The following is a 13058-nucleotide window of genomic DNA, read 5'->3' as shown; positions in this document are numbered from 1 at the left end:
TAATAGCTTGGCAAATCAATTCTAATGGGGTTCTTTTTCCCAAGCAGGTGTTTTGCAAAGTCAATGAAGCTTCAGGAATTTGTTTTTGTTCTTCTTTCTTGTATGCAGGCATGGACAAACTCAACACTCAGAAATCCCAGCCAGCTTACCAGTTGTTAGGAATTGTGGAAGTCCAAAACTGTGCTATAGGCTCTCTTTGCCTCTCTCAGATGCTTGAAGAAGGTCTCTCTTCTACTGACCTTTCCAATGTTCTCCTCTGCAGTAGATTTAATTACAATTGATGGGAATAAACTGCTTTCCTTTTTCCTCCTGCCTATATCTGAAGAATCACCTACATCTTCCTTGGCATTAAAATCAGCAGTGGAGCCTCTTCACTTACTTAGGCAATCTCTCGTCCGAGTACGATGGCCCTCCAGTGTAGTGTCTTGGCGGTGGGTACACAGGTGTCTGTGGAGCCCTATTCTTGACCCACATGATCTTCCACAGTGAGGGCATCTCCCTTTTGCTGTCTGTTCATGCACTGCTGGTCACCGCTGACCTCCAGTTAGAGCGCTTGAGGGTCAGGGCTTCCCAGTTCTCAGTGTCTATGCCACAGTTTTTGAGGTTAGCTTTAAGCCTCTCTTTAAATCTCTTCCTGTTGGGAGTATAGTAACTGCTTTGGGAGACAGTGATCAGTGTGTGCCCACACGCAAGCCCCCTCACCATGACAAGCTGACAATCCATCGAGGGGGAGCCTCTTCACTATCGGGAGGAAGGATTTGCTACAAGTGGTGGCAAGGAGAGGGGAAATAGGATGTTAGCCTCAAAGCATGAATCATGAGCTATGAAAATAGCATGATTGAATTTCACTGACTTCCCCCGGAGCCCCAATGGCATAGTGGGTTAAAGCCTTGTGATTTGAAGGTTGTGTTGCTGACCTGAAGGCTGCCAGGTTCGAATCCCACCCAGGGAGAGCGCGGATGAGCTCCCTTTATCAACTCCAGCTCCATGCGGGGACATGAGAGAAGCCTCCCACAAGGATGGTAAAAACATCCGGGCATCCCCTGTGCAACGTCCTTGCAGATGGCCAATTCTCTCACACCAGAAGCAACTCAGGTTGCTCCTGACATGAAAAAAAAAACCTGACTTTACCATGACAAACCACTTTTCGACCTCAGAGCTGATCTTACTGGATATGTATTAAGCAAATTTACATGTAAGGGACACAATGAGTGAGCCGTACCCTGCCAATCTTTTGGGACTGCAGCTCCCATTAGCCACATGGTAACTCATGCGAAGAGAACATGGAAGTTGAGCAACATCTAGAGAGCTGCAGATTGACCTTCCTGTTCTTTAAGACCAAAGGCCATAAAATAATGAAATCCTTTTGAGTTCTTCAGATGTGTATGACATATTGCCTGGCCCTTAAAAAAGAGATTTCCCAACTGCATTTTGAAGTTTCCTCCTAGTCTACTCTGGTTATCTTCACTTTTTTTAATATACGTTTGCTTCCATAATGAGAGACCCATACATGGTGACAGAACCTGCCTTGTGTTCTAGGGCCACAGTTTCATGAAAGGACTCAGCCTTTCTTTGTGTTTGTGTATATGAACAAGTACATGTACTTTAGCAGCTGTGGAAGATAATTGAAACAAGGTAAAAGTGAATTGTATCTTCTATATTTTTATCTGGCCATTCAGCTTCCATTTTGTGGCATTAAGTTCTCAGTGCTTTTGAACCATTTTTGTTCATATAACCCATTTTATACATTAAAGGTGCTTTGATGTAAGAAATGGGATCAAATCGCTGTTCCAAGATCAAGGTAGAGCTTTGATGCCTCTCCCCATTCCATTTTCTTTTCTCATTTTTCTTCCTCTCTAATTTTTCACATACATTCCTCCCACCTCTTCCACCTGTGTTTGGTTTTTCTTCTTCCCTGCCTTCAAGTTTATCCACAAGTCCAATGCCTGTATGACTGATAGGGCACACATGAGGTGGGGATGGTGATAGGCAGAGATCAAAAGCGTTGTAGGGCTTACTCATAAGTAAGTGAGCAGCCTATTTCAGCTTTGGGAAGGAACAAAGATTCACAATGCTACAAATTCTTTTTTAAAGTGTTATATCAGATGGGAGAGAAGACATGTTTGTCAAAGAGAGAGAAAGAGAAAAGGCATGGTACACTGGACCAGGAATCCTGTTAGTACTCTATTGCTCAGATTTTTTTTAATGTCAGGAGCGACTTGAGAAACTGCAGGTCCCTTCTGGTGTGAGAGAATTGGCCGTCTGCAAGGACGTTGCCCAGGGGACACCTGGATGTTTGATGTTTTACCATCCTTATGGGAGGCATCTCTCATGTCTCCTCATGGGGAGCTAGAGCTGACAGACAAAACTTCACCCCACTCTCCAGATTCGAACTACTGACCTTTCGGTCAGCAGTTCAACCAACACAAGGGTTTAACCCATTGCACCACTGGGGGGCTCCACTGTTCAGGATGAGGCTTCATAAGAATAAGAGCATTTTCGTTTCCCCCTGAACATTGGTCTGTGAGGAACTTAGAATGTCAAAAAGATGACTCAATAGTGAATTGAGCTTGAATTGTCCCCAGAAACCACAATGATAAGACTAACATGGTTGTACTTTGGACATACCATGAAATGATGTGATTCACTAGAAAATGCTTCGTAAAGTGAAGCGCATAAGAAAAAAAGGAAAGCCACATTAGGTTAAGGTAAAGGTTTCCCTTGACATTAAGTCTAGTCATGTCCGCCTCTGGGGGGTGGTGCTCATCTCCATTTCGAAGAGCTGGCATTGTCTGTAGATACCTCCAAAGTCATGTGGCCGGCATGACTGCATGACTTTCCCACAGAAGTGGTACCTATTGAACTACTCACATTTGAACGTTTTTCGAACTGCTAGGTTGGCAGAAACGGGCTAACAGCGGAAGCTCACTCCACTCCCCGGATTCGAACCACCAACCTTTCGGTCAGCAAATTCAGCAGCTCAGCGGTTTAACCCTCTGCACCACAATCCAGGAAGCCAAGGCCATCAGTTTGCAAGACCTGAGCAGGAGCTGTTGATGACTAGCTCTAGATCTCTCATTCATATTGTGACCATAAATCAAAGCCAATCTTGGGGCAAATAATAAAAACTTATGTTACAGATGGATGGAGGTGACATTTAGCTCTATGCCTATTTCATATTTGAATTCCACCTGAATTGACTGATTCTGGTCTGCCACCTTGCCATGTTCAACCCGGGTCTCTATTCCCATTATGCTTTCTTCACTCAGCCTGGGGTTAGGGGGAAGAATGAGGATTCCTGGAACTCTGAAGTCATGTACTGATTGCATTGATCGGACACCACATTACAGAAAGCCCTTCTGTGCCGCTGATGTATTTTATTTTAATGGATTCGCTCATGCTGGTATAATTAAGGGTGTGTCAGACTTTCTATAATAGGATCTCTTTTTTTTCAATGGACTATAAAATTTCACTCTTGGCTGCATCTTGGAATATATACCAGAGGACCTGCTGCTTTTAAAGCATTTCTGGAAGCCTTAAAGCATTCTTTTAACCAAATTGGCTCATTAAAGGAGAGAAAGTGTATGTATTCAATAATACTTTAGTCCTGAAAAAGTCTGTCTTTCTCAATCTCTCTCCCTCTCGATATGTCTCAATATCTCTCCCTCCCTCCCCAAATTGGGCTAAACATTCTACCCACATCCACAGTTTTGTCATAGCAAAAACATGTACATGCTCTTTTTAAAAAATTGCGTTCTTTTAAAAGAAATTATGAAAATGTGTTAGGAATGTGGCACCATTTTTGCAACGAGAAATTATGGGAATGCAGTGAATGGGGAAATGAAGTTTCATCTCTGTTTTATGGGCCAACCAATTAATCCATCCTTTGGCATAAACAGGTTTTAGTCTACAAAGGAGATAAGGCAGGATCCTTGCTTTGAGCTATTCAATACAATTGTCTAATAATCAATTTATTGATGTTTGCTGTGGTTGTTGTCTATCCCAAGACATTTCTGACTAATGACAACCCTATGGTTGTTTTGGTTTTCTTGGCAAGATTTGTTCAGATTCGCCTTGTCTTCCCCTAAGGCTGAGAGAGTGTGACTTGCCCAAGCTCACCCAGTGTGTTTCCTTGGCCAAGTAGGGATTTGAAGCCTAGTCTTTAGTCGAGCACTCAAATCACTACGCTACACTAGTTCTCTGATTTCCATTAGTTATATTTCTATTACACTCATTCCTTTAAAATGTATTAACACCTCTGGGTTATTTTGAAGATCTGGGAAATTTTCTAAGATGGCTTAAATTTTTCTTCCTTCTTAATCCAGTCACAATTATATTGACATCTCTAAATGTCGTCTTGTCCTTTTTGTCACCACAGAACACACCTTTCACACGTTTTCAACATCAAAAACAATGGTAGACTCTTATTGCAGTGTTCTAGCAGCATGTTTATTCATTGACCCTCAATCATTTTGGTGTCCATAGCAAATTTTCTATACTAAGAAACATCACGGCTTTATATGAAGCCCATTGATTTTGGTGGAATAAAATTCCATTGCCTCACTTGAAGTTTTTAGCTGAAATTGATAATTCTTTAACCATTCTTCAACAATTTCTTTAACTCTTCCATTGAAAGCAATAGGATTACAATAAGGACTTCATCTTCTCAGGATTTGATACTCAGTTTTGAAATCAAATGGCCGATTTCCCTACCTTCATCATACTGTTAAATCTTTCTGTGTTGCTCAGTATTCTTTCAGTATTCTTTCAGTAGTTCTCATAACACTGCAGAAAGTTGGTCCCGACCTCAGGTTGTCCTCCCAGCATAAGGACGGGGCTGCCAGCCCCATCCTTATGCCGAGAGGAAGGCGGGACATGCAGAGACTGCCCCGATCCTCCTCTCCTGATACTTGGGCTGCCCTCTTGGCATTATGCCAGGAGGAAGGTGAGACAGGCGACATCTGAGAGTGCTCTGGAGGGCTCTCAGCTGCCACATGCCTTTCTTGAGCTATCCTCCCAGCATAAGGATGGGGCTGCTCTCACTGTCCTTATGCCAGCAGGAGGGTGAGACGTCGTGGCTGAGAGCGCTCCAGAGGGCTCATCAGCTATGTGCCTCCCCCCCACTCCCATCTTTTTGGCATAAGGATGCAGTGAGCCACCATGTCCTTATGCCAAGAGAATAGGGAAAATGAAAAGGGCCTGAGATAAGTGCTCAGGGGGCTGCATCCGGCTCCTGGGCCTTAGTTTGCCCATGCCTGGCGTAGATGCACCCAGGGAATGGTATGGACCTTGGAAAACTATAACTCCCAGGACTGCACAGCATGGAGACATGGCATAATAATAATAACAACAACAACAATTTCATAATAATGACCTTTAAAATAAGGTCCAACTGTATTTATTCTCCAGTGTAGATGCACCCAGAGAAGGGTATGGAACTTGGAAAACTATAACTCCCAGGACTGCATAGTATGAAGCCGTGGTATTTAAAGTAGGGTGCAAGAGCATTCATTCTATATTGTAAATGCACCAAGAGTAGGGTATGAACCTTGAAAAACTATGACTCCCAGGACTGCACAGCATAACATATAACTTCCATTTAATTGCATTATATTAGCTCACAAGACAAGACTAGAAATAAAGCCCTGTTTATGTCTGTCTGTGGGAGGAAAGTGCAAAAATCTCTGCTCCAGGTATTGTACATACCATAATGTATAACATGAGAAAGACCACTTGTATTTTAGTTATTCTCAGTGGAGCAGCCTTGACAATTTTTCAGAGTCTAGAAAAGTTGCTGTGGGAAGGATGCAGCTGTCAGAAGCCAGTGCTTATGGTGTCTATGGGGATTCTGGGATTTAGTTGAAAAACAACTGTTCTGAGCTCAGCCATTTTATTTCATGTCAGGGAAAAGGAGACTAAGAACAGCATCAGTCCAAGGGAAAAAAATAAGTCTTCTGGGCATACTCTTTTGTGAAAGCTGGAACTGAAAGCTGAAATGCTGACAGCATCTCCATAGCACCTGTTCAAACACTCTAAGGACTTTGTTGCACAAAGTTGCTATTCCACAGTAGTTGGATGATCTTAGATAGTAGATATATGCTGGGATGTACAAACTTCAGCTCTCTGTATTTTAAACTTTAACTCCTAGAAATCCCAGCCGGCTTACTGGCTGTTTGTTTGGAATTGTGGGAGTTGAACTCCAAAACATCTGGAGCGGCTTAGTTTGCCCATGCCTAAGATATGTACTGGGATGAGCAGCTTCAGTATCTCTTCATTCAGATAATTGTGCTGATTTGCCAAATCACATTTCCTTGATTGTTATTTCATACACCCTCGCAACCACACCTTCCCATATTTCTCCTATTTTTAGAGCAATTTTGTAGTTTTTACAGTTAAAAATAAAAAAGAAACATAACTGTAAGATATTAAATAAACAGCTCAAAAAATCATGACAGGAATGGGAAAATATGGGTGAGAAGGAAATTCCTACCCAATGGCATCAGAAGGGGCCTATTATACAAGGCAGGCAATGGGAATGTTGTGGGGTTGTGAGCTATTGATGTGTTTTGTCCATAAGTAGTGGGGGTCAGGTTACTCTTGGAGAGGAGGGAGAGTAGCAACAGGTTGTACATGGCATTGTGAAATAGGGCCAGTGCCAATTTCAATACAAGCTTGTCTGCCTTGTGCAATAAAGTCCTAACACTAGATGATAGTGTGACTACTATGAACCATTATTGGTATAGTGCCAGACCTCAGAGAAGTTTATTACTGGGCTACATCTCCTAGAGTCTTCCGGTCAATACTGCTGTGCTAGCTGGGGAATTCTGGGAGTTGGGAGTCCCCAGATGAAACCCATACATTCTTAAGATGCCATAATAATAGTTGTAGATCAGCCTGAGACTGATGAGTTCACTGATGTTTTAGAGAGGATTGTGATGAAGATTCAAATCAAGGGAATGATGCTTCTTTCAGTGAGAAAGCTCACTGGGAAAGTGTAGGCCTTCAAGGTCAGTCAAAGCAGCCAGAGACATTAGATAAGGAAGAATCCAGTGGAGAATTAAGTGATACAGTAGGTTCCCAGGAAAAAGTATCTGCAGATACGGAAATCAACACAGGCCTTCATTTACAGATAAGAGCCGACAATAGACATCACAGGGCAGAGTGTTTGCGTGGCAAAGCTGGGGAGGCAAAGCTCTCCTCTCTTCAGGGGAGACGAAATGCTTTCATGGGCGGCTTTTACTTTCAAGTTAGTTCAGGCAACATAGTGTTTGGAGTAAGAAGCTGGGCCTGCATTCCTGGTCCATGTTTCAAGTCAAGACTTTGGTTTTGGGATTCAATTATATTGGAAGTTTCTCTGTTCCTGTGTTTATATTCATGATTAAGTTTTTCTAAGGATACCTTTTGCTTGTGGACTTAAGCTGTTCTTGTGATTTTTGGCTATTCCTGGACTGTATTACCTTTGAATCCAACTCCTGTTGGATTATTGCTTATTGCTAAACCCTTTCTGGATAAACTTCTTTCTCTATTCCTGAATTTTTTCTATACTTTTGATATATTTTACAATAAACCATTTGCTTATATTCTGGACTCTTGCGTGGTGCTGTGATCATAGGGGTTTCCAGGCCTGGGGTGCAACAATAATAGAGGTAGGATTCGGGTATGACAAGAGGTGATGAGAGACTAAATGGTTGGAGCTTGAAAAATTTGGCAAACCATTTAGCCGTTTGCTATTCAATGACTCTTGAATCCCATCCCTAGAGAATGGTAAAGTATAAATTGACAAACAAACAGACTAGGGAGATGGAAGTTTGTCTGTTTCTATCAAATCTTAGGCCTGGGCACCTGCTTCAACAGACAGCCAAATAGTTGTGCATGTGTATTGAAGGATAAAAATGCTGAATAGGTAACATGGAAGGTGGTCACTTATAAAAGTTACAATTGCCTGTGGAAATGTTTAAAGAGGGTATCTCTATTGGTTACTAGGCTTGAGCAAATTTTTCGTTATTTCGTTAAATTCGTTAAAAATTCGTTTCGTAAGCAATTTTGAATTAATATTGAACCATCTGCTCACTGCCCTTACAAATATTACGAATTTGAATAATAAAAGTACCTTTTTTCGTTTGTTTCTGATGTCTTCGGATGAAGCTGTAGAGGAGAAGCCATGTTGGCATGCCTCTCAGTCAATCAGAGCGGAAGAGGGAGGGAGGGAGAGGCATGGGACATCGATCTGCTAGCATTTTAAAAAAAATGTTGCTTCAAAAATCCCCAAAAATCAGTGGATGGGTCAAACATTATGAAACTTGATAGGCAAAGAGTACTTAATTTTTGCTTCCATTCTGGCAAATTTCATCATAATAGCTTTCATAATGCAGGAGAACGAAGCCTCTGAATATTGACCATTAATGAAGCAATTCGCCATAACGAGAGAAAAAACTCCATTTCCCAGAAGCCTTAGCAAGCCAATCAAAGTGGAAGGAAGTGGAAGGACAGGGAGGCGTGGCTATCGATCTGCTAACATTTTAAAAAAATGTTGCTTCAGAAATCCCCAAAAATCAGTGGATGGGTCAAACATTATGAAACTTGATAGGCAAAGAGTACTTAATTTTTGCTTCCATTCTGGCAAATTTCATCATAATAGCTTTCATAATGCAGGAGAACGAAGCCTCTGAATATTGACCATTAATGAAGCAATTCGCCATAACGAGAGAAAAAACTCCATTTCCCAGAAGCCTTAGCAAGCCAATCAAAGTGGAAGGAAGAAGGACAGGGAGGCGTGGCTATCGATCTGCTAACATTTTAAAAAAATGTTGCTTCAGAAATCCCCAAAAATCAGTGGATGGGTCAAACATTATGAAACTTGATAGGCAAAGAGTACTTAATTTTTGCTTCCATTCTGGCAAATTTCATCATAATAGCTTTCAAAATGCAGGAGAAGGAAGCCTCTGAATATTGACCATTTATAAAAGCATTGGGCTGAAGCAAACGTTTCTCCAATAGTATTATGCCCGCTTTAAAACTACAATTCCCAGGTGTTCCAGGCCCTCTCTCCTCTTAACATTCTCCACCCCCTTTTGTCCTCACTTAGAATCATAGCGTCATTGAACAGTAGAGTTGGAAGAGACCTCTTGGGCCATCCAGTCCAACCCTATTCTGCCAAGAAGCAGGAAATCGCATTCAAAGCACCCCCAACAGATGGCCATCCAGCCTCTGCTTAAAAGCCTCCAAAGAAGGAGCCTCCACCACAGTCCGGGGCAGAGAGTTCCACAGGTGAACAGCTCACAGTGAGGAAGTTCTTCCTAATGTTCAGGTGAAATCTCCTTTCCTGTAGTTTAAAGCCATTGTTCAGTGTCCTAGTCTGCAGGGCAGCAGAAAACAAGCTTGCTCCCTCCTCTCTATGACTTCCCCTCACATATTATACATCATGTCTCCTCTCAGCCTTCTTTTCTGCAGGCTAAACATGCCCAGTTCTTCAAGCCACTCCTCATAGGGCTTGTTCTCCAGACCCTAGATCATTTTAGTTGCCCTCCTCTGACCATCTTGACCAAACTTTCATACAGTATGTGAATTCTTAGAAGGTATGAGAAGTTTAGAGAGAAGGAGGGAGGAAGAGGTTTGAATTTTGGACTCCAATTGTGTCATGATTCCCCACTCTGCCACCCACTTGGGCAAGTCACACACTCTCAGCCCAGAAAAGCCAATGGAACAGGAAATAGCACTTTCAAACCAGGAACTAATTTCCTTATTCAGAGGCTGATAGCCATCTGTCAGGAATGATTTGATGGTGTACTACGATTTCTGTTCCTGGGTGATAAATGTCATTTCCTAATTGGTTCTGTCATAGAAACATGGCAAAATCTATGACACTGCCTGAACTTTGTGCAAGCGACATGGATGGAACATATTATGGTTTGGTCCACCAATTTAACAAAGTTTCAGTCACAAAAACAAAGTTTCTGAAGTAGAACAATGACTTTCACAGTAAAGACAACCCAATGAAACAGGAAATAAGACTTTCAAACCAGGAACAGATTTCTGCAATTATTAAAAAATGGTTTATTATAAAAGCTATGAAAATTTGCCAAAAATCAGAGGATAAGGGAAACGTTCCACATTTTGGTGAGCTATCAGTGTTAAATGTGTTCTACCACTGTACCAAGATTGAAGAAGATCACTCAAAAAATGAGGGCGGGAGAGCCCCCTAAGTCCCCCCCCCGGGGCTGTTTTGGGGCAACCGCGCATGCGCGTCCGCCATTAACGAATTAATTTCGAAAATAACGAATTTTCGTTAATTTCAAAAGATTTTGGGGGCCAAATTCGTTATTAGCAACAAAAACGAAAAACTGCCCCCTCTAGTTTTGAAACGAGTTTAGAATCAAATTTTTCATGGATCGATCAAGCCTATTGGTTACCCTGTCTATTGGCTCCATCCAGAGAGGAAGTTTGGTTTAAATAAAATAAAGAACCACTGTCTTTTCCCCTTATAAGGTCAATGATGGGTTTCAGGTTTTCGTATAAAGTAAGTGCTGCATTAATGAAGTGACAAATTAAATTTGAGCTTAAAATTTACTTAAAATAAAAGAACAAACCAGAAACTAGTCCCCGTGTTATTCCAAAGGGAAAGCACATAATTTACAGCACATTTAATTTCAATCAGTGCTTCTAAATGGTTCACAGAAAGTTCACTTGCTGTATATATGCTACCACAGGATAAGATGGAATGTGGAAGAGGGTGTGAAAATCTAGCCCATTACACACACAGAGAGAGTAATTAGGGAGGTGTGTCATCTCTCAGCGGCTTGCCTTGGGAAGAAGAGGCATTTTTATTCTAGAGAGGAAATTGGATTTAAAATAATGTCTTTTATTCATGATGAATCTATCAAAAACTCTTTAAGGGGACTATTTCACACATATACACATACATGTGTGAGTCATCTCACACATGTATGACTATTTGCCAAAGCTCACATGGATGCCTTTTCTAAAGTGCTATTAAATATCATGTCAAAGAGAAGAAGGGCTGAGGAAGCGCTAAAACTTAAATTAAATTAAAAATATCACAAAGGCTTAAAGAGAATTCCAGTTACATTAATTCCTTCTTTATAGGTATGTGTATATACGTGCTCACAAACATGTATACAGGTTGTTGTTGTTATTATTATGTTTATTGATATCCCACTTTTTTCTCCATACGGAGACTCAAAGCTGCTCACATACACAGAAAAAGAAATGACAGTATGCTAGAACTGAAAAGTGAATTTGAATGTGCTAATTAATGGTCCTACCGTGACCACATTTTGGGAACATTTGAGCACATATCTGTGAGCTCAAAACTTAGTAAAATGTTTCTGGTGTTGCAGGGATGGACAAAAGTGGTATATCACAATGTCTATGCAGGTGGATGGATAAATATTGTTTCAGTCTTTCAATAATAGTAATATTATATTAGCAACTCAGATGTTACTACTACCAGTAACTCAGATGCAATTTTTACCTATAATAATACAACAACAACAACAACAACAATAATAATAATAATAATTGTTTCCATACGCAATTGTCTGTTTCCACCATATCTACAAACCATTTAACCTGGACACATGAAACTTGGTGTGAATACTCGGTGTGAGTTCTGTCATAGCTATTTAGTATTTGTTGTATGTATGTGTTTAGGACTAAGTTCAGATAATTAAAATCTGGCTATTATATTCAATTCCATTTTCAGGCTCTAGATGACAAACCTAAGGTTTGAGACAGATCTAAAAGATTTTGTCCTTAGGGCTTCTACATAATTTATATAGTTTGCGGCCAGCTTGTGGTTAGAGCAAGAAACAGGCTTCCTGCTACCAATTTGGGATGACTGCCCTGAACAGGCCCAGGGGGTGGAGAGAGGATAATCCAAAAGCAACCAAGCAATTTCCTACCAGCTTAAGGAACATAAGCTACTGTAAGGCAGTCGCTTTTTCATATTTCCTTCTCCAGCCAGGCAGCCTGGCCTCTGTTCACCTCAAGCCAGAGGCATTTTCCGGGTTGCTTTTGGACGCTCACTGTCTTCTTCATCCCACTGGCCAGATTTAGGTTGATCACTTTGTCTGGATAGGTTTACAGGAGCATGTGCTGCTGAAGAATGGGAGCGGGGGCAAGGAGGAAGGAAGAGGGTCATCTAGAAGCAACCCACCAAATTCCTGGCTGCTTGAGATGTGCACAGGCCAGCCTGCCTGGCATGGTGGAGAAGATGGTGGGATGGCGAAGAAGGAAAAGTGGCTGTTGAAAAAGCCCTAAAGCCATTCCAGTACACATTCCACCATTATGCCTTTCTTCAATCTCTGACATAGGAAAAATATGTATTTTTTTTATGCTTTCCCCACTTAGCATTTTGTTGCTGGTGCAGCAGGCACATGCTCTTTAGCAACCAGGAGATGATGGTTTATTGGGAGGGAAGAGTGAATGAAGAGAGGAGGTGGATAGTACATCAGATAGAGAGTGATTTATGACAGCAGGCACACTAAACAAGCAAAATGTTTTTTTAATCATATACTGCATCCAGTGCTCTGTGTGTGTGTGTGTGTGTGTGTGTGTGTGTGTGTGAGAGAGAGAGAGAGAGAGAGAGAGAGAGAGAGAGAGAGAGAGAGAGAGAGAGAGAAATGTTCACAAGCAGCCAAGGGGATCATGGGGTAAAACATTTGAGAACAACTGCTTTAAGATGTTCCTTAAAGTCTTATTTGGACTGAACTTTTGTTTTGCTTAAGGAATACTGGTTTAGTTAGTTAGACCTCATCTTCAAGCGATAAAATTCCCTTTATACTCACAATTACAAATGTATGGATATTTGTTAATGCAACATTTCTAATTCTATACCCAAGCAATTGAACATCACATCTTCTTTCTCTTTTCTATAGGTTATTGGATATTTCATATTATTTTATAAGTACTGCTCTGGCGGGAAGGTAACAGCGCTCCATTCAGTGATGCCAGCCACATGACCTTGGAGGTGTCTATGGACAATGCCGACTCTTCAGCTTATAAATGAAGATGAGCACCAACCCCCAGAATCAGACACG

Source organism: Anolis carolinensis, chromosome 1, assembly GCF_035594765.1.
Source record: "Anolis carolinensis isolate JA03-04 chromosome 1, rAnoCar3.1.pri, whole genome shotgun sequence".
Classification (NCBI taxonomy): Eukaryota; Metazoa; Chordata; class Lepidosauria; order Squamata; family Dactyloidae; genus Anolis; species Anolis carolinensis.
The sequence above is the reverse complement of the archived record's forward strand: the minus strand, read 5'-3'. Positions refer to the sequence as shown.